General features: G+C 33.7%; 2 non-coding genes across 2 annotated transcripts; one reads left to right on the plus strand and one right to left on the minus strand.

Annotated features, from left to right (window-relative positions):
- The first annotated feature begins 12,854 nt into the window (after window positions 1-12,854).
- Window positions 12,855-12,962, plus strand: LOC148578244 (small nucleolar RNA R71). Its single transcript, XR_015904638.1, has one exon. It is a non-coding gene; the product is annotated as a small nucleolar RNA R71 (small nucleolar RNA).
- Window positions 12,963-22,539: 9,577 nt separating this feature from the next.
- Window positions 22,540-22,647, minus strand: LOC148578245 (small nucleolar RNA R71). The gene has a single exon (XR_015903438.1). It is a non-coding gene; the product is annotated as a small nucleolar RNA R71 (small nucleolar RNA).
- Window positions 22,648-23,076: the final 429 nt, after the last annotated feature.

Here is a 23,076-nt window from a genome sequence, read left to right on the forward strand (position 1 = left end):
CCATCGTCGTTGGCTAGGCAGTTTTTTCGGATCTTTTAGAGATCTGCAACTCTTTCACTGGACTCCGTCAATTCCTTTTCCTTGTCCTCAAGAATGGCTTCTACCACTAGCACTTGTTCTGCAAGCTCGACAGCATCTTCGAAGCCTCATATGCCTTTGACACTTTTGATGACTACAACAAACTTGATGTACTTTACTACACTATGCTTAAAAAATATGCAAAAAAAATTTTTTTGTCTAAAGTCTTGGAATTTTACTATAAGATAAGGTCTGATGAATTAATAAGTATGATATATATAAGATGTTTAATAGAATGTCTCACAAAAAAATTTACTATAAAAAAAATGACAAAAGAACTAATCAAAAAAATGATAGAAAAATTACGTAATTAGATTTATTTTTTTTTTTAGAATTTGATTAATTTATTTTTTTGGAAATCTAAAATAGTGATCGAGATATTAACTCTTATATAATAATAATCGAAACGTTAAATCGCAAATAAAATAAAGCAAAATTGTTTTCTTGATTTTGACAGCATTGATCCATAAATGCCTCATCGTTGATTCGTTTCTATTATTATATATCTAGAACGAAGACAACTTTTAATTTGATATGTCAACGGAGTTGATCCCTAGATTGTCTATTTGCTATTAAACAAAAGAATGGAGAAAAAGCTGTATATATACAAAGCATAAACCTTGAGTGCCATTTGGTACATATAATTGTACATGAATATTAAATTAATGTATTACATACATAACTAATATGAATTGATTAAGTGATTAATTTATTTGTCTGTTTAAATAAATAAATAATTTTAAATTTTATTTTGTATATATAATGATATATATTTTAAATATTTGTGATATAAAAAGATTAAATATTATTTAAAAGTTATTAGTTTATTTTAATATATTTTTATTTTTGTTTTTTTTTAACTTAATAAAAGGTTATAAATATCTTTTTAATTATTGTAGTCATAGTATTGAGTGATTAGAAGTGTTAACGTACTTTTTTTTGTTTCATAAGAAAATTATGATGTGAACAAGTAAAGTTGAGTGAATCGGTTATCTTATTGCACAGAAAATTGAATACATATACAAGGTTGATGAGTTTCTTTAATTCAATTCTCAAATTATGATGTAGACAAGTTAGGTTGAGGGGTCATTTTTTTGTTGCAACAAGTAATTGGATAAAAAAATAGAATATTTCTCTTTGTATTCAATTTCAACCTATCTTTTTTATTTTTATTTCAATTTTAATTTATCTCTTATATTCAATTTCAATTTGTGTCTTGTTTATCCTTTTTTTTATCATTTGGTATCAGAACTCAAGTATTAGATTAATCCTTATTAATCTATGTCTTTTTTATCTAAAAAAAAAAATCAAGTGTCTCTCACGTCCTTCTTTATATTCTTGTCTTTTTTGTTTGTATTATTTTATTATTATCTTGTCGTTCTTATTATATTTAAAAAAAACATACATTGTAAAGAAAAAGAAAAAATACAAAAAAATTATCTTTTTTATAGTTGTCTTTTTTCATATATTATTTTTTCAGCTACAAGATTCGAGGACGAGTCTTTTTTAAAGAGGAGGAGAATGATACATGTTTCAAATATTCGTGATATGAAAAGATCAAATATTACTTAAAAGTTATTAGTTTATTTTGATATAGTTTAATTTTTATTTATTTAGTTACTAAATTGGACTTTATGTTGGTTTTAATTTTTTTTATTTTAACTTAATAAGAGGTTATTATAAATACCTTCTTAGCAATTGTTGTGATAGTATTGAGTGATTAGAGGTGCCAAAACACTTTTTTTAATTTCGTGATGAAATTATGGTGTGGACAAGTGAGGTTGAGTAAGACTCTCTTGTTACACGGGGAATTGAGTAGAAGGTTGAGGAGTTCTTTCGATTCAATTTTCAAACTATAATGTGGACAAATTAGGTTGGAGAATCTCCTTTTTTTATTGCATAAAAAAATTAGATAAAAAATAGAATAATTTTTTTTTATTCAATTTTAACCTATTTTTTTATTTTTATTTCAATTTTAATTTATTTAATTTCAATTCTTGTTTTCTTTATTTCTTTTTTTATCATGTAGTAATTTACTGATTGATATTAAATTTTTAAATAAATTTTAGATTTATACTGAGTTAATCTTTATCATATGCTAAAAATATTATGATAAAAAAATTAATGTATGACGTTATGCATACATATAGAAAGTAAATGGTCATGAGGGCTCCATATTATACAATATCATGTATCATTTGCCAACCTTAGCTTCTTTCTTTCCTCGTTTTATATATGTAATATGTCTGATTATTTACGACATATACGATAGTATTATATTAACAAATTGTCATATTTAAACGTGATGCATGACACAAATCAGTATTAAATATTGTGGAGTTTGGTTGACTAAGATTATACTCTTTTAGGTCGTTTGTGTAGACTGAATCATATGCGTGTACGGTAGATCCGTATTAAGTTGGTTTAATTTTTTCGCTATAAGTCAGACAAAAATTAAAATATACGGATAAGAAGTATAGATAACATTTACATTTTCTTTTTGTTTTACTTATAGTTACCAAACATATACTCATATCCATAGCAGACGATATCTCTGTCTTGTCCGGAGAAAAAAAAAAGGAAAAAAGAGGGGGAGGGGTTAATATTGTATTATGTGTGTCATTTTTTCGAATTTCTTATATTAACTCGTTATTCCTTTAGTATATCATTTAATAGATAGGTAGTGAATTTTCAATTTTGTCACTTTCAAAAACATAATATATCACTTCAAATTGAGATAAAATACTCTTGTATATTTATAACGAAAATTTAATTAAATTAAAGTAGTATTATCAATTTTCGAAGAAAAATATTATAAAGACAATAGTATAAAATTATCTTGTTTACTTTAATATTTATATTTTTATATATGTAAAATTTATAATTATATATTTATTACATCTAAAATTATCTATTTATTTCAGCAATAATTAAAGAATATAAAATAAGAAAATAATTACATTAAAAAAAATAAATAAATAAAATATGATTCCCTATGATTCTAAAGTTATGACTCCCAAATATTTTTGTTTCGAATAACATTATCCTCTTCTTATTTAATATTTTTAAGTTTATAATCTTTGTGCTCAATTCCATAATATAAACCTTTTATGTTTTAATTTATATCCTTTTATAAACTAAAAGGTTTAAAATATAGTATTATTTGTTATCAACGATTATAAGATACAAACTTGATTCAAATTCAACTCTTACAAGTCTCGCATTTTAAGAATAAAGCGTGAGACGGTTTTTATTTTCTTGAGCTAGTTTTTTATATTAAGTTAGGTCTATTTAATTTTGATTATAATATAGCATTAAAATTTATCTAATCTAATATTTAGGGGTGAGCACAGGTCGGTTTGGTTCGGATTCAAGGTACACTTAGAACCGAACCGATCAAAAAGTAATTGGTTCGGTTTGGTTTGAATTTGCGTTTTTTGTGCTTGTACTCGAACCAAACCAAACCGATTAAGAGTGGATTGGTTCGGTTCGGGTAGCGGGTACCCGATGACTTTGAAATTCATAAAAAAACTAAATTGGTAAATTTTTATCTTAAAAATTCAACAAATATAATAAACATGTAACATCAACAGAAATTATGCAAACATATTAAACACCAAATACATTAAAAACTAAACTCATCAAAATCCAAACATATTAATAGTGAATAATCTTGTCTAATGAAAATATAAAAGTGCAATAGAAATATTAGAAGTTAAATACAAAAGTCTATAGTGAATAATCTACCAAAACACATTAAAATCTAAATATTAGAAGCTAAATACAAAAGTGCAATAGAAATATTTGTCTAGTTTTCAAAGTCTTCACTCCATAATCTTTCACTCCATCAACCAAGCATATTCAAGAGTTTACTCCATGGTTGCGCCGTTAGTGAGATAGTATTAGGGTTATGATGGTTTTCAGTGGCTAAGAGAAGGGGGGTTGAATCTTAGCCCCTTTTTCGCTTATTAAAACTTGCTGGTCTTTGAAACAAATTCTGGAGACTTTTTTATTTTTGTCTCATACCCAGCCACGAGACTTTTTCTTTTTATCTCGTAACCCGGCACGAGATATTTTTCGGTTTTATCTCCTATGCAGCAGAAACAGAAATGGAGTAGAAGAAAGAGAGAGAATCACACCACGATATATCCTGGTTCAGCTGTCAAGTGCAATGCAGCCTACATCCAGTCTCCATCACAACAATGATGGAATTTGACTATAATCTTCATGATTACATACACCAATTCTCCCCTAGGAACTACCCTTCCTATCCGGAACAAGTCCAGAATCTAAACCCCAATCCTGAACTTGACTTGGTCACAGCCAAGCTTTCAACTGCTAAGTGCTAATCCAACTTGCAAGGGGCTTCCCACAGAATCATGAAACACAACACAGATGTACAAAGAAACTCTAAGGACATTCCCCACACTTAAACATTAGCTTGTCCTCATGCTTAGCTCAAGGAGATAAAATAAATGAGTAAGAAAAAGTAAGGCTCATGCAATGCAATGCAACCTATGTATGAATGCAACTATATGCTAAGATGATTCTGCCTGTCTGGTTGAAGACAAACAAGTTCTCCAAGACAAATATAAATCATATTCCACTAATTCAAATCATATAGTAAAGACAAGTAAACTTGTAAGAAGACAGCTCATGAAGGCAAGGAACATAGAATCAAGCATTGAACCCTCACTGATAGTATATGTGCATTCTAATCACTCAAGTGTATACGGTAATTCTCTCTAGTCTTCTCTAGTCATGCTTTCTAAACTTTGTTCTTCACCTAACCAATCAACAAGTATTTAATGTACTAATGCAAACATCATGAGGTCTTTTCAAGGTTGTAATGAGGCCAAGATAAAGGTGAGGGTATATATATATATATATATACGGTTAAGTGAACTATAAATTGAATCTTTGAATAGCCTAAGCTCTCACCTATACATACACTCTTTATACTTTTTAAAATCAGGCCTAGCTAACCAAAGTTCCCACTTTTGCATATTTCACATACTCATGCATCAACCTTCTTTTAATTTTTTTTATCACATATGCATTGATCTTTTATTAAACTTAGCATTTGGGGTAATTTTGTCCCCTTATTTATTTATTTATTTAATGAATATTTTTAGTTTTTTTTTTTTACATAACTTAATTAAAAGTAAAAGTAAACATAACTTATCAATGCACATGAATTTTTAATTTTTCTGGTTTCACATGAGTAGGTACCTAAATTCCTAATATTTTATCAAAGTAAAAACATAACATATTCCCTTATTAACCCATGTTCCCACAGTTTCCCCACACTTAATTGACACACAATCTCTATCTTAAGCTAACCAAAGATTCAATTGGGGTGATTACTTATTTTTCTGCTTAAGGCTAGTGATGTGGTAGAATATAGAACAAATGGGGATTTAAAAGGCTTAAAGTGGCTAACAAAGGTAAATGGAAGGGTAGGTTATTTGGGATAAGTGAGCTAATAATCAATTAATGGTCTCAATCATATGCAAGCATGTAAATACATTAAACATTGGACATATAGGATGGAACAAAGTAAAAATTACAATCATAGAGAAGAAAACACACAAGAACAAAATATTATGGTTAAATAGTGTAACCATGTAATTAGACTCAAAAATCTTACTGGGTTGTGTGTTCTTTAGCTATAATTCATGTTCCAATTTACAATCTTCAAACAAGTCTTAACACAAAGGTTTTGATTTAAATTAGTGAAATTTTTTAAAGATAGGGTCTTAAAAAGAAACTTATTATTTTTCAACCAAATAGAACATACATGCAGACACTTATTACTATGCAATCTATCCTATCCTAATAAAAGAAAAATAACTTATTGGTGTTAAGAAAAAGAAATTACCTCTGGAAGTCAGGTACTGACCGACCTCCCCACACTTAAAGCTTGGCACCGTCCTCGGTGCCATCAGTCAGGAATAAAGGGGGGCTGGTAGCAGCATCTCCACAGTCGGGGTCATCATGGCTCCCAGTGCTGGTAGGTAAGGTGGAGTCCGAAGTGTCTGGTTCTTCTTCAGGTGGGTGGTTGCCAACAATCAGCTCCTTGAGGTATGTAAATCGGCGCTTGTTACGGTGCTCCTTTCGCTTTGCCTACCGGCCAAGCCGGTTGATATGCGAAATTGTTACTCTGAGGTTGTAAAATTTGTTGTTCGTTCTCTCCCTGGCAATGGCGCCAATAACTGGTGCACAATACCATGGTCCACATATAACTTCACAACTTCGCACAACTAACCAGCAAGTGCACTGGGTCGTGCAAGTAATAAAACCTTACGTGAGTAAGGGTCGATCCCACGGAGATTGTTGGTATGAAGCAAGCTATGGTCACCTTGTAAATCTCAGTCAGGCGGATATCAAATGGTTATAGTATTTTCGAATAATAATAATAATAAATAAACAGAAAATAAAGATAGAAATACTTATGTAATTCATTGGTGAGAAATTCAGATAAGCGTATAGAGATGCTTTCGTTCCTCTGAATCTTTGCTTTCCTGCTGTCTTCATCCAATCAGTCTTACCCCTTTCCATGGCAAGCTTCCTGTAAGGGCATCACCGTTGTCAATGGCTACATCCCATCCTCTCTTGTGAAAATGGTCCAAATGCTCTGTCACGGTATGGCTAATCATCTGGAGGTTCTCGATCATACTGGAATAGGATTTACTATCCTTTTGCGTCTGTCACTACGCCCAGCACTCGCGAGTTTGAAGTTCGTCACAGCCATCCCTTCCCAGATCATACTCGGAATACCACAGACAAGGTTTAGACTTTCTGGATCTCAGGAATGGCCATCCATGGGTTCTAACTTATACCACGAGGATTCTAATATCTCGGACTCGGTCCCCTGTATTAGATATCCAAGAGATATTCATTCTAGCTTGTTTGCATGTAGAACGGAAGTGTTTGTCAGGCACGCGTTCATAAGTGAGAATGATGATGAGCGTCACATAATCATCACATTCATCATGTTCTTGGGTGCGAATGGATATCTTAGAAGCGGAATAAGTTGAATTGAATAGAAAAACAGTAGTACTTTGCATTAAATCATGAGGAACAGCAGAGCTCCACACCTTAATCTATGGAGTGCAGAAACTCTACCGTTGAAAATACATAAGTGAAAGGTTCAAGCATGGCCGAATGGCCAGCCCCCAAACGTGATCAATATGATTCTAAGTTGAACTAAAAATCATAAGATGATCCGAAGATGAAAATACAATAGTAAAAAGTTCTATTTATACTAAACTAGTTACTAGGGTTTACAGAAGTAAGTAATTGATGCATAAATCCACTTCCGGGGCCCACTTGGTGTGTGCTTAGGCTGAGCTTGAAGTTTACACGTGGAGAGGTCATTCTTGGAGTTGAACGCCAGTTTGTAACGTGTTTCTGGCGTTCAACTCTGGTTTGTGACGTGTTTCTGACGTTTAACTCCAGACTGCAGCGTAGAACTGGCGTTCAACGCCTTTTTGCGTCATCTAAACTCGACCAAAGTATGGACTATTATATATTGCTGGAAAGCCCTGGATGTCTACTTTCTAACGCAATTGGAAGCGCACCATTTTGAGTTTTGTAGCTCCAGAAAATCTACTTTGAGTGCAGGGAGGTCAGAATCCAACAACATCAGCAGTCCTTCTTCAACCTCTGAATCTGATTTTTGCTCAAGTCCCTCAATTTCAGCCAGAAAATACCTGAAATCACAGAAAAACACACAAACTCATAGTAAAGTCCAGAAATGTGAATTTAACATAAAAACTAATAAAAACATCCCTAAAAGTAACTAGATCCTACTAAAGACATACTAAAAACAATGCCAAAAAGCGTATAAATTATCCGCTCATCACAACACCAAACTTAAATTGTTGCTTGTCCCCAAGCAACTGAAAATCAAATAGGATAAAAAGAAGAGAATATACTATAAATTCCAAACTATCAATGAAACATAGCTCCAATCAGATGAGCGGGACTTGTAGCTTTTTGCCTCTTGAATAGTTTTGGCATCTCACTTTATCCATTGAGGTTCAGAATGATTGGCATCTATAGGAACTCAGAGTTCAGATTGTGTTATTGATTCTCCTAGTTCAGTATGTTGATTCTTGAACACAGCTACTTTATGAGTCTTGGCCGTGGCCCTAAGCACTTTGTTTTCCAGTATTACCACCGGATACATAAATGCCACAGACACATAACTGGGTGAACCTTTTCAGATTGTGACTCAGCTTTGCTAAAGTCCCCAATTAGAGGTGTCCAGGGTTCTTAAGCACACTCTTCTTTTGCCTTGGACCTTGACTTTAACCGCTCAGTCTCAAGTTTTCACTTGACACCTTCACGCCACAAGCACATGGTTAGGGACAGCTTGGTTTAGCCGCTTAGGCCAGGATTTTATTCCTTTAGGCCCTCCTATCCACTGATGCTCAAAGCCTTGGGATCCTTTTTTATTTACTCTTGCCTTTTGGTTTTAAGGGTTATTGGCTTTTTGCTCTTGCCTTTTGGTTTAAGAGCTTTTGGCTTTTTCTGCTTGCTTTTTCTTTTTATATTTTTTTTTGCCATTTTTTTTCTTTTTTTTGCAAGCTTTTGTATTCACTGCTTTTTCTTGCTTCAAGAATCATTTTAATGATTTTTCAGATTATCAAATAACATGTCTCCTGTTCATCATTCTTTCAAGAGCCAACATATTTAACATTCTAAAACAACAACTTCAAAAGACATATGCACTGTTCAAGCATTCATTCAGAAAACAAAAAGTATTGTCACCACATCAATATAATTAAACTAAGTTCAAGGATAAATTTGAAACTCATGTACTTCTTGTTCTTTTGTAATTAAAACATTTTTCATTTAAGAGAGGTGATGGATTCATAGGACATTCATAACTTTAAGACAAAGTTACTAAATACTAATGATCATGTAATAAGACACAAACATGGATAAGCACTTAACAAAAAGAAAATAAAAAACAGAGAATGTAAGAACAAGGAATGAGTCCACCTTAGTGATGGTGGCGTTTTCTCCTTGAGGAACCAATGATGTCCTTGAGCTCTTCTATGTCTCTTCCTTGTCTTTGTTGCTCCTCCCTCATTGCTTTTTGATCTTCTCTAATTTCATGAAGGATGATAGAGTGCTCTTGATGTTTCACCCTTAATTGTCCCATGTTGGAACTTAATTCTCCTAGGGAGGTGTTGATTTGCTCCCAAAAATTCTGTGGAGGAAAGTGCATCCCTTGAGGTATCTCAGGGATTTCTTAATGATGAGCTTCCTCACGTGTTTCTTGAGCTCCATGAGTAGGCTCTCTTGTTTGCTCCATCCTTTTCTTAGTGATGGGCTTCTCTTCCTCAATGGGAATGTCTCCTTCTATGAAAGCTCCAGCTGAGTAACATAGATGGCAAATAAGATGAGGGAAAGCTAGCCTTGCCAAGGGGGAGGGCTTTTCGGCTATTTTGTAGAGTTCAAGGGAGATGACTTCATGAACTTCTACTTCCTCACCAATCATGATGCTATGAATCATGATGGCCCGATCTACAGTAACTTCAGATCGGTTGCTAGTGGGGATGATGGAGCGTTGCATGAACTCCAACCATCCTCTAGCCACAGGCTTGAGGTCCAGTCTTCTAAGTTGAACCGGTTTGCCTTTTGAGTCAATCTTCCATTGAGCTCCTTTCACACATATGTCCATGAGGACTTGGTCCAACCTTTGATCAAAGTTGACCCTTCTAGTGTAGGGGCGTGCATCTCCTTGCATCATAGGCAAGTCAAATGCCAACCTCACATTTTCCGGACTAAAATCTAAGTATTTTCCCCGAACCATGGTGAGATAATTCTTTGGGTTCGGGTTCTTACTTTGATCATGGTTCTTAGTGATCCATGCATTGGCATAGAACTCTTGAACCATTAGGATGCCGACTTGTTGGATGGGATTTGTTAGAACTTTCCAACCTCTTCTTTGGATTTTATGTCGGATCTCCGGATACTCATTTCTCTTGAGCTTGAAAGGGACCTCGGGGATCACCTTCTTCTTGGCCACAACATCATAGAAGTGGTCTTGATGAGCTATGGGGATGAATCTTTCCATCTCCCATGACTCGGAGGTGGAAGCTTTTGTCTTCTCTTTCCCTTTTCTATAGGATTCTCCGGTCTTGGGTGCCATCAATGGTAATGGAAAAACAAAAAGCTTATGCTTTTACCACACCAAAATTAGAATATTGCTCACCCTCGAGCAAGAGAAGAAAGAATAGATGAAGAAGAAGAAGAAAATATGGAGGAGAGGAGGGATTAGGTTCGGCCATTTAGGGTGGGTTTGGGTGGTAAAGTGATTTTAAATTTTGAAGGTAGGTGGGGTGTATGAAGTAGGTTTATGGGGAAGAGTGGGTGGATGTGAGTGGTGAATAGGTAATAGGGAAGAGAGCTTGAGGTGATTGGTGAAGTTTGGGGAAGAGTGTTTATTGGGAAGAGAGGATGAACATTGAGAAGAGGGAAGAGAGTGAGTGGTGGTAGGTGGGGATCCTGTGGGGTCCACAGATGCTGAGTTGATCTTGTGGGGTCCACAGATCCTGAGGTGTCAAGGATTTGCATCCCTGCACCAATTAGGCATGTAAAATGCCTTTGCATGCAATTCTGGCGTTTAAACGCCGAATTGATGCTTGTTTTGGGCGTTCAGCGCCCAGATGCAGCATATTTCTGGCGTTGAACGCCAGCCAGATGCTTGTTTCTGGCGTTCAGCGCCAGCTCTTCCTCAGTATGCATTTCTGGCGTCTGAACACCAGTATGCTGCTTGTTTCTGGCGTTCAACACCAGATCCATACTCTGTTCTGGCGTTGAACGCCAGCCAGATGCTCCTTACTGGCGTTTAAACGCCAGTAAGATCCTCCTCCAGGGTGTGATTTTTCTTTTGCTGTTTTTGATTCCGTTTTCAATTTTATATTTATTTTGTGACTCCACATGATCATGAACCTAATAAAACATGAAATAACAATAAAAATAAATTAAAATTAGATAAATAAAAATTGGGTTGCCTCCCAACAAGCGCTTCTTTAATGTCAATAGCTTGACAGTGGGCTCTCATGGAGCCTCACAGATGTTCAGAGAATTGTTGAGACTTCCCAACACCAAATTTAGAGTTTGGATATGGGAGTTCAACACCAAACTTAGAGTTTGGTTGTGGCCTCCCAACACCAAACTTAGAGTTTGACTGTGGGGCTTTGGTTGACTCTGCAGTGAGAGAAGCTTTTTATGCTTCCTCTCCATGGGTACAGAGAGAGATCCTTGAGTTTTAAACACAAGGTTGTCCTCATTTAATTGAAGGATCAATTCTCCTCTGTCCACATCAATCACAGCTCTTGCTGTGGCTAGAGGGGTCTTCCAAGAATGATGGATTCATCCTCATCCTTCCCAGTATCCAGGATTATGAAATCAGCAGGGATGTAAAGGTCTTTAACCTTTACTAACATGTCCTCTACTTGTCCATAAGCTATTTTCATGGATTTGTCTGCCATTTCTAATGAGAAATTGGCTTCCTGTACCTCAAGGGTTCTTAGTTTCTCCATTATAGAGAGTGGCATGAGGTTTATTCTTGACCCAAGGTCACACAGAGCCTTCTCAAAGGTCATGGTGCCTATGGTACAAGGTATTAAGAACTTTCCAGGATCCTGTTTCTTCTGAGGCAATGTCAGTTGATCCAGATCACTCAGTTCATTGATGAGCAAGGGAGGTTCATCTTCCCAAGTCTCATTACCAAATAATTTGGCATTCAGCTTCATGATTGCACCAAGGTACTTGGCAACTTGCTCTTCAGTAACATCCTCATTCTCTTCATAAGAAGAATACTCATCAGAGCTCATGAATGGCATAAGGAGGTTCAATGGAATCTCTATGGTCTCTAGATGAGTCTCAGATTCCTTTGGTTCCTCAGAGAGAAACTCCTTATTGATCACTGGACGTCCCAGGAGGTCTTCCTCACTGGGATTCGCGTCCTCAACCTCCCTTACAGGTTCGGCCATGGTAATTAATTCAATGGCCTTGCACTCTCCTTTTGGATTCTCTTCTGTATTGCTTGGGAGAGCACTAGGAGGGGTTTCAGTGATCTTCTTACTCAACTGGCCCACTTGTGCCTCCAAATTTCTAATTGAGGACCTTGTTTCATTCATGAAACTCACAGTGGCCTTAGATAGATCAGAGACTAAATTTGCTAAATTAGAGGTATTTTGTTCAGAGTTCTCTATGTGTTGCTGAGTGGATGATGGAAAAGGCTTGCTATTGCTAAACCTGTTTCTTCCACCATTATTAAAGCCTTGTTGAGGCTTTTGATCCTTCCATGAGAGATTTGGATGATTTCTTCATGAGGGGTTATAGGTGTTTCCATATGGTTCACCCATATAATTTACCTCTGCTATTGCAGGGTTTTCAGGATCATAAGCTTCTTCTTCAGAAGATGCCTCTTGAGTACTGTTGGATGCAGCTTGCATTCCATTCAGACTCTGAGAAATCATATTGACTTGCTGAGTCAATATTTTATTCTGAGCCAATATGGCATTCAGAGTATCAATTTCAAGAACTCCCTTCTTTTGAGGCGTCCCATTACTCACAGGATTCCTCTCAGAAGTGTACATGAACTGGTTATTAGCAACCATGTCAATGAGTTCTTGAGCTTCTGCAGGCGTTTTCTTTAGGTGAATGGATCCACCTGCAGAAGTATCCAATGACATCTTAGCTAATTCAGACAGACCATCATAGAATATATCTAGGATGGTCCATTCTGAAAGCATGTCAGAAGGACACTTTTTGGTCAGTTCCTTGTATCTATCCCAAGCTTCATAGAGGGATTCACCTTCTTTCTGTCTAAAGGTTTGAACATCCACTCTAAGCTTACTCAGTTTTTGAGGAGGAAAGAACTTGGCTAAGAAAGCCTTGACCAGCTTATCCCAAGAGTTCAGGCTATCCTTAGGTTGAGAGTCCAACCATATTCTAGTTCTATCTCTTACAGCAAAAGGGAAAAGCATGATCCTGTAGACTTCAGGATCTACTCCATTAGTCTTAACAGTATCACATATCTGCAAGAATTCAGTTAAGAACTGAAAATGATCTTCAGATGGAAGTCCATAAAACTTGCAGTTTTGTTGCATCAGAGAAACTAATTGAGGTTTCAGCTCAAAATTGTTTGCTCCAATGGCAGGAATTGAGATGCTTCTTCCATGTAAATTGGAATTAGGTGCAGTAAAGTCACCAAGCATCCTCCTTGGATTATTATTTTTGGCTGCCATCTCCTCTTCCTGTTCGAAAATTCCTGTAAGGTTGTCTCTGGATTGTTGTATTTTAGCTTCTCTTAGTTTCCTCTTCAGAGTCCTTTCAGGTTCAGGGTCTGCTTCAACAAGAATGTTCTTGTCCTTGCTCCTGCTCATATGAAAAATAGGGAACAGAAAAATAATAATAATAGGGATCCTTTTTACCTAGGTATAGAGGTTCCCCTGTGTGAGTAGAAGAAGAAAAGAATGTAATGTAAAGAAGGGGAGAAGAGAAAATTCGAACACAGATGGAAGAGGGGGTTCGAATTTGGGGGAGATGAAGTGTTAGTAGATGAATAAATAAATAGAAGGAGATGAGAGAGAAAGAGGATTTTCAAAAATAAAATTTTGAAAAGGGGTTAGTGATTTTCGAAAATTAGGAATGAAAGCAAATTAAAATTAAAAATTGAAACAATTAGTTAATTAAAAAGAATTTTTGAAAAAGAGGGAAGAGATTTTCGAAAATTAGAGAGATAGAGTTAGTTAGGTAGTTTTGAAAAAAATAAGAAACAAACAAAAAGTCAATTAGTTAGTTGAAAAAGATTTGAAAATCAATTTTGAAAAGATAAGAAGATAAGAAGATAGAAAAGATATTTGAAAAAGATAAGATAAAAAGATATTTTTGAAAAGATATGATTGAAATTAGTTTTGAAAAAGATTTGATTTTTAAAATCACAATTAATGACTTGATTCACAAGAAATCACAAGATATGATTCTAGAACTTAAAGTTTGAATCTTTCTTAACAAGTAAGTAATAAACTTGAAATTTTTGAATCAAAACATTAATTATTGAAGATATTTTCAAAAATTATAAGATAAAATTAAGAAAAAGATTTTTGAAAAATATTTTTAAAATTTTTGAAAATAAATAAGAAAAATGAAAAAGATTTGATTTTTTTGAAAAAGATTTTGAAAAAGATAAGATTTTTAAATTGAAAATTTGATTTGACTCATAAGAAACAATTGAATTTTAAAAATTTTTGAAAAAGTCAATCCAAATTTTCGAAATTTATGAGAGAAAAAAGGAAAGATATTTTTTTGAATTTTGAATTTTTAATGATGAAAGAGAAAAACATGAAAAATGATGCAATGCATGAAAATTTTGGATCAAAGCATGTGATGAATGCAAGAACACTATGAATGTCAAGATGAACACCAAGAACACTTTGAAGATCAAGATGAACATCAAGACTTATTTTTGAAAATTTTTCAAGAAAAGAAAACATGCAAGACACCAAACTTAGAAATTTTTCATGTATAGACACTATGAATGCAAGAATGCATATGAAAAATAAGAAAAGACACAAAACAAGAAAATATGAAGATCAAACAAGAAGATTGGCCAAGAACAACTTGAAGATCATGAAGAACACTATGAATGCATGAATTTTTGAAAAAATGCATAAATAGTTTTTAGAAAAAAATGCAATTGACACCAAAGTTAAAAATTGACTCAAGACTCAAACAAGAAACACAAAATATTTTTGATTTTTATGATTTTATAAATTTTTTTGTATTTTCTTTTAATTTTTTCGAAAAACATATAGGAAAAAGAAAATAAGAAATTCAAAATTTTTAATAAGAATCCCAGGAATCTTGCAATGTTGGCCTAAAGCTCCAATCCAAGGGTTGGGCATGGCTTAATAGCCAGCCAGCTTTAGGATATACATCAGGCATGCAACAGCTGATATTCCAATTAACTTGCCTCTATGCTGATGGTTGGAAGCCACTATCCAAAAGAATTAGACCTGGTTTTACAGCCAGCCAGGCTTCAACATGCTTCATGAAACACTAGAATTCATTCTTAAAAATTTAGAATAATTTTCGAAAAAAGATGAGAAATTTTTGAAAGATTTTTGAAATTTTTTTTTTGAAAATAAAACAAAAAGAAAATTACCTAATCTGAGCAACAAGATGAAACGTCAGTTGTCCAAACTCGAACAATCCCCGGCAACGGCGCCAAAAACTTGATATGCGAAATTGTTACTCTGAGGTTGTAAAATTTATTGTTCGTTCTCTCCCTGGCAATGGCGCCAATAACTGGTGCACAATACCATGGTCCACATATAACTTCACAACTTCGTACAACTAACCAGCAGGTGCACTGGGTCGTCCAAGTAATAAAACCTTACGTGAGTAAGGGTCGATCCCACACAGATTGTTGGTATGAAGCAAGCTATGGTCACCTTGTAAATCTCAGACAGGCGGATATCAAATGGTTATAGTATTTTTGAATAATAATAATAAATAAACATAAAATAAAGATAGAAATACTTATGTAATTCATTGGTGAAAAATTCAGATAAGCGTATAGAGATGCTTTTGTTCCTCTGAAATACTTATGTAATTCTATAAGGGCATCACCGTTGTCAATGGCTACATCCCATCCTCTCTTGTGAAAATGGTCCAAATGCTCTGTCATGGCATGGCTAATCATCTGGAGGTTCTTGATCATACTGGAATAGGATTTACTATCCTTTTGCGTCTGTCACTACGCCCAGCACTCGCGAGTTTGAAGTTCGTCACAGCCATCCCTTCCCAGATCCTACTCGGAATACCACATACAGGGTTTAGACTTTCCGGATCTCAGGAATGGCCATCCATGCGTTCTAACTTATACCACGAGGATTCTAATATCTCGGACTCGGTCCCCTGTATTAGATATCCAAGAGATATTCATTCTAGCTTGTTTGCATGTAGAACGGAAGTGTTTGTCAGGCACGCATTCATAAGTGAGAATGATGATGAGCGTCACATAATCATCACATTCATCATGTTCTTGGGTGCGAATGGATATCTTAGAAGCGGAATAAGTTGAATTGAATAGAAAAACAGTAGTACTTTGCATTAAATCATGAGGAATAGCAGAGCTCCACACCTTAATCTATGGAGTGCAGAAACTCTACCGTTGAAAATACATAAGTGAAAGGTTCAGGCATGGCCGAATGGCCAGCCCCCAAACGTGATCAATATGATCCTAAGTTGAACTAAAAATCATAAGATGATCCGAAGATGAAAATACAATAGTAAAAAGTCCTATTTATACTAAACTAGTTACTAGGGTTTACAGAAGTAAGTAATTGATGCATAAATCCACTTTCGGGGCCCACTTGGTGTGTGCTTGGGCTGAGCTTGAAGTTTACACGTGGAGAGGTCATTCTTGGAGTTGAACGCCAGTTTGTAACGTGTTTCTGGCGTTCAACTCTTGTTTGTGTTTCTGGCGTTTAACTCCAGATTGCAGCATAGAAATGGCGTTCAACGCCTTTTTACATCATCTAAACTTGACCAAAGTATAGACTATTATATATTGCTGGAAAGCCCTGGATGTCTACTTTCTAACGCAATTGGAAGCACGCCAGTTTGAGTTCTGTAGCTCCAGAAAATCTACTTTGAGTGCAGGTAGGTCAGAATCCAACAGCATCAGCAGTCCTTCTTCAACCTCTGAATCTGATTTTTGCTCAAGTCCCTCAATTTCAGCCAGAAAATACCTGAAATCACAGAAAAACACACAAACTCATAGTAAAGTCCAGAAATGTGAATTTAATGTAAAAACTAATAAAAACATCCCTAAAAGTAACTAGATCCTACTAAAAACATACTAAAAACAATGCCAAAAAGCGTATAAATTATCCGCTCATCAAGGAGCGTTTTTGGTTCCCATCAATTTGGCTGTTGTATGTAATGCTCTGCTAAAGCTTGGCTGGCCATTTGGCCATGTCTAATTCTTTTGGACCGAAACTTTAGACTAACATTGCATGATTCTTGGAATTCTTATTAAAAATTTTGTATCTCTTTATTTCTTTTTTCCAAACAAAAATTCGAAAAAAAATATATAAAAAAACGTAATTAATAAAATCATAAAAACCAAAAAGATTTTGTGTTTCTTGTTGGAGTCTTGTGTCAAATTTTAAGTCTGGTGTCAATTGCATGCTTTAATTTTTCTTTAATTTTCGAAAATATATGCATTATGTTCTTGTTTGATCTTCAAGTTGTTCTTGATAATTTTCCTTGTTTGATCTTTAAATCTTCTTGTTTTGTGTCTTTTCTTGTTTTTCATATGCACTTTTGAATTACAAGTGTCTAAAGTTTAAAAATTTTTAAGTTTGGTGTCTTGCATGTTTTTCTTTTCTTAAAAATTTTCAAAAATATGTTCTTGGTGTTCATCATGATCTTCAAAGTATTCTTGGTGTTCATCTTGACATTCAAAGTGTTCTTGCATGCATTTTTTGTTTTGATCTTAAACTTTTATGTTTTGTGTCATTTTGTGTTTTTCTCTCTCCTTATTAAAATTTTAAAAATAAAAAATAATATCTTTTCCATATTTTACTCATAAATTTCGAAATTCTGGGTTGATTTAGTCAAAAGTTTTAAATTTTAGTTGTTTCTTATTAATCAAGTCAAAATTTCAATTTAAAAATTCTATCTTTTCAAATCTTTTTCAAAATCAAATCTTTTTTCATTTTTCTTTCATGTTTTTCGAAAATTTTAAAAATTAATTTTCAAAATCTTTTTTTTATTTTTATTTTATATTTTCGAAATTATTGCTAACATTTAATATTTTGATTCAAAAAAGGTTTCAAGTTGTTACTTGCCTATTAAGAAAGGTTCAATCTTTAAATTATAGAATCATATCTTTTAGTTTCTTGTTAGTCAAGTAATCAACTTTAATTTCAAAAATCTAATCTTTTTAATTTCCTTTTCAAATCTTTTTCAAAATAAATTTCAATCATATCTTTTCAAAACTTAATTTCAAATCCTTTTTTAACTTCTTATCTTTTCAAAATTGATTTTCAAATCTTTTTCAATGACTTGTTTGTTTAATTTTAAAAAGTTTACTATTTCTTATCTTTTTCAAAACCACCTAACTACCTTTCTCTCTCTCTAATTTTCGAAAAACCCCTCACCACTTTTTCAAAATTCTTTTTAATTAACTAATTGTTTTAAATTCTAATTTCATTTTATTTCTTTTAATAATTTCAAATTCTAACTAATAATTAAAATAAAAACAAAAATATGTTTCTTTTCCTTTTAAGTATATTCGAAAACTCTCTCTCTCATCTCTTTCTATTTATTTTATCTATTTACTAACACTTCTCTTCTTCTTATAATTTGAACCCTCTCCCTCTCTCTATGTTCGAATTCTTCTCATTCTATCTCTACCTCATTTTTCTATTCTTCTACTCACATAAAGGAATCTCTATACTGTGACATAGAAGATTCCTCTTTTTTTCTGTTCTCTTCTTTTTCATATGAGCAGGAAAAAGGATAAGAACATTCTTGTTGAAGCTGATCCTGAACCTGAAAGGACTCTAAAGAGGAAGCTAAGAGAAGCTAAAGCACTACACTCTAGAGAGGACCTGACAGAAATTTTTGAAAAATAAGAAGACATGGCCGAACCCAATAACAATGGTGGAGATGCAAGGAAGGTGCTTGGTGACTTTACTGCATCAACTTCTGACTTCTATGGAAGAAGCATCTCAATTCCTGCAATTGGAGCAAACAACTTTGAGCTTAAGCCTCAATTAGTTTCTCTAATGCAGCATAATTGCAAGTTTCATGGACTTCCATTAGAAGATCCTCATCAGTTCTTAGCTGAATTCTTGCAAATCTGTGACACTGTTAAGACCAATGGGGTTAATACTGAGGTCTACAGACTTATGCTTTTTCCTTTTGCTGTAAGAGACAGAGCTAGGACATGGTTGGACTTACAACCTAAAGAAAGCCTGAACTCTTGGGAAAAGTTTGTCAATGCTTTCTTGCTCAATTTCTTTCCACCTCAAAAGTTGAGCAGGCTTAGAGTGGAAGTCCAAACCTTCAGACAGAAGGAAGGTAAATCCCTCTATAAAGCTTGGGAAAGATACAGGCAATTGATCAGAAGGTGTCCTTCTGACATGCTTTCAGAATGGAGCATTCTATGTATATTCTATGATGGTCTATCTGAATTATCCAAGATGTCCTTGGATCACTCTGCTGGTCGATCTCTTCATCTGAAGAAGACGCCTGCAGAAGCCCAGGAACTCATTGAAATGGTTGCAAATAACCATTTCATGTATACTTCTGAAAGAAATCCTGTGAATAAAGGGATGACTCAGAAGAAAGGAGTTCTTGAGATTGATACTCTGAATACAATATTGGCTCAGAATAAAATATTGACTCAGCAAGTCAATATGATTTCTCAGAATCTGACTGGAATGCGAGCTGCATCCAGCAGTGCTAAAGAAGCCTCCTCTGAAGGAGAAGCTTATGACCCTGAGAATCCTGCAATGGAAGAGGTGAATTATATGGGAGAATCTTATGGAAACACCTATAATCCTTCATGGAGAAATCACACTAATTTCTCATGGAAGGATCAACAGAAGCTTAATCAAGGCTTCAATAATAATGGTGGGAGAAATAGGTTTGGCAATAGCAAGACTTTTCCATCATCTTCTGAACAACAGACAGAGAATTCTAAGCAGATCCTCTCTGACTTAGCAACCATAGTCTCTGATCTATCTAAGACCACTCTCAGTTTCATGACTGAAACAAAGTCCTCCATAAGAAATTTGGAGGCACAAGTGGGACAACTGAGTAAAAGAGTGACTGAAACCCCTCCTAGTACTCTCCCAAGCAAGACAGAAGAGAATCCAAAAAGAGAGTGCAAGGCCATCAATATATCCAACACCAAGTTTTTGGCGCCGTTGCCCGGGATTGTTCGAGTTTGGACAACTGACGGTTCATCTTGTTACTTAGATTAGGTAATTTTATTTTATGTTTGAGCTTTTTATTTTTATTTTCGAAAAAAAATACAAAAAAAAATTAGTTTTCAAAAAATTCAAAAAAAATTTACAAAAAAATTTTGTTCTTCAGAATTTTTAAGAATGAATTCTAGAGTTTTATAAGATATGTTGAAACCTGGCTGGCTGTTAAGCTATGTCTAATCTTTTGGACCGAGGTTTCCACTTATCTTTGCAGGAGCCTTTTTGGTTGCCATCAATTTGGCTGTTGTCTGTAATGCTCTGCTAAAGCTTGGATGGCCATTTGGCCATGTCTAATTCTTTTGGACCAAAGCTTTAGACTAACATTGCATGATTCCTGGAATTCTTATTAAAAATTTGGTATCTCTTTATTTCTTTTTTCCGAAAAAAATTTACAAAACAAATATAAAAAAATTAATAAAATCATAAAAACCAAAAAGATTTTGTGTTTCTTGTTGGAGTCTTGTGTCAAATTTTAAGTTTGGTGTCAATTGCATGCTTTAATTTTTCTTTAATTTTCGAAAATATATGCATTGTGTTCTTTATTGATCTTCAAGTTGTTCTTGATGACTTTTCTTATTTGATCTTTAAATTTTCTTGTTTTGTGTCTTTTCTTATTTTTCATATGCATTCTTGAATTATTAGCGTCTAAAATTTAAAAATTTTTAAGTTTGGTGTCTTGCATGTTTTTCTTTTCTTAAAAATTTTCAAAAATATGTTCTTGGTGTTCATCATGATCTTCAAAGTGTTCTTGGTGTTCATCTTGACATTCAAAGTGTTCTTGCATGCATTTATTATTTTGATCTTAAATTTGTATGTTTTGTTTCATTTTTGCTGTTTAATGAAAAAAAAGAGAAAAACAATAAAATGATATCTTTTTTTTTCTCTCTCCTCATTAAAAATTCAATATTCAAAAATAATATATTTCCCTTACTTTACTTATAAATTTTTGAAATCATTGGGTTGACTTAATCAAAATTTTTAAAATTTAGTTGTTTTTTTTTAGTCAAGTCAAAATTTCAATTTCAAAAATCTATCTTTTCAAATCTTTTTCAAAATCAAATCTTTTTTATTTTTCTTTCATGTTTTTTTGAAAATTTTAAAAATTGATTTTCAAAATCTTTTTCTTATTTTTATTTCATATTTTCGAAATTATTGCTAACATTTGATATTTTGATTCAAAAAAATTTTTCAAGTTGTTACTTGCCTATTAAGAAAGGATCAATCTTTAAATTCTAGAATCATATCTTTTAGTTTCTTGTTAGTCAAGTAATCAACTTTAATTTCAAAAATCAAATCTTTTTAATTTCCTATTCAAATCTTTTTCAAAATGAATTTCAATCATATCTTTTTCAAAACTTAAATTCAAAATCTTTTTCTAACTTCTTATCTTTTCAAAATTGATTTTTAAATCTTTTTCAATTAACTGCTTGACTTTTTGTTTGATTTTAAAACTTTACTATTTCTTATCTTTCTCAAAACCACCTAACTACTTTTCTCTCTCATTAATTTCAAAAACTAACTAACAAATTTTTCAAAAATCTTTTTAATTAATTAATTTATTTAGTTTTCAAATTACTCTTATTTCTTTTCTTAATTTTCGAATACTAACCAATAATTAAAATAAAAACAAAAATATTTTTATTTTTTTTAAATTGATATTCGAATTTTTTCTCTCTCATCTCTTTCTATTTATTTTATTTAATTACTAACACTTCTCTTCTTCTTAAAATTCGAACCCTCTCCCTCTCTTTATGTTCAAATTCTCTTCATTCTTTCTCTACCTCATTCTTCTATTCTTCCGTTCTTCTACTTACATAAAGGAATCTCTATACTGTGACATAGAGGATTCCTCTTCTTTTCTACTCTCTTCTTTTTTCATATGAGCAGAAATAGGGATAAAGACATTTTTGTTGAAGTTGATCCTGAACCTGAAAGGACTCTGAAGAGGAAGCTAAGAGAAGCTAAAACACAACACTCTGGAGAGGACCTTACAGAAATTTTCAAAAAGGAAGAAGATATGGCAGCCAAAAATAACAACAATGATGGGGATGCAAGGAAGGTGCTTGGTGACTTTACTGCACCAACTTCTGACTTCTATGGAAGAAGCATCTCAATTCCTGCAATTGGAGCAAACAACTTTGAGCTTAAGCCTCAATTAGTTTCTCTAATGCAGCAGAATTGCAAGTTTCATGGACTTCCATTGGAAGATCCTCATCAGTTCTTAGCTGAATTCTTGCAAATCTGTGACACTGTTAACACCAATGGGATTAATCCTGAGGTCTACAGACTTATGCTTTTCCCTTTTGCTGTAAGAGACAGAGCTAGGATATGGTTAGACTCACAACCTAAAGAAAGTCTGAACTCTTGGGAAAAGTTGGTCAATGCTTTCTTGGCCAAATTCTTTCCACCTCAAAAGTTGAGCAAGCTTAGAGTGGAAGTCCAAACCTTCAGACAGAAGGAAGGTGAATCCCTCTATGAAGCTTGGGAAAGATACAAGCAATTGATCAGAATGTGTCCTTTTGACATGCTTTTAGAATGGAGCATCCTATGTATATTCTATGATGGTCTGTCTAAATTGTCCAAGATATCATTGGACCACTCTGCTGGTGGATCTCTTCATCTGAAGAAGACACCTGCAGAAGTCCAGGAACTCATTGAAATGGTTGCTAATAACCAGTTCATGTACACTTCTGAAAGAAACCCTATGAATAATGGGACAACTCAGAAGAAAGGAGTTCTTGAGATTGATACTCTGAATGCCATATTGGCTCAGAAAAAAATATTGACTCAGCAAGTCAATATAATTTATCAGAGTTTGACTGAAATGCAAGCTGCATCAGGCAGTACTAAAGAAGCCTCCCCTGAAGGAGAAGCTTATGACCCTGAGAATCCTGCAATGGAAGAGGTGAATTACATGGGAGAATCCTATGGAAACACCTATAATCCTTCATGGAGGAAT

Source organism: Arachis ipaensis, chromosome B1 (genome assembly GCF_059453495.1).
Source record: "Arachis ipaensis isolate K30076 ecotype BB chromosome B1, ASM5945349v1, whole genome shotgun sequence".
Lineage (NCBI taxonomy): Eukaryota > Viridiplantae > Streptophyta > Magnoliopsida > Fabales > Fabaceae > Arachis > Arachis ipaensis.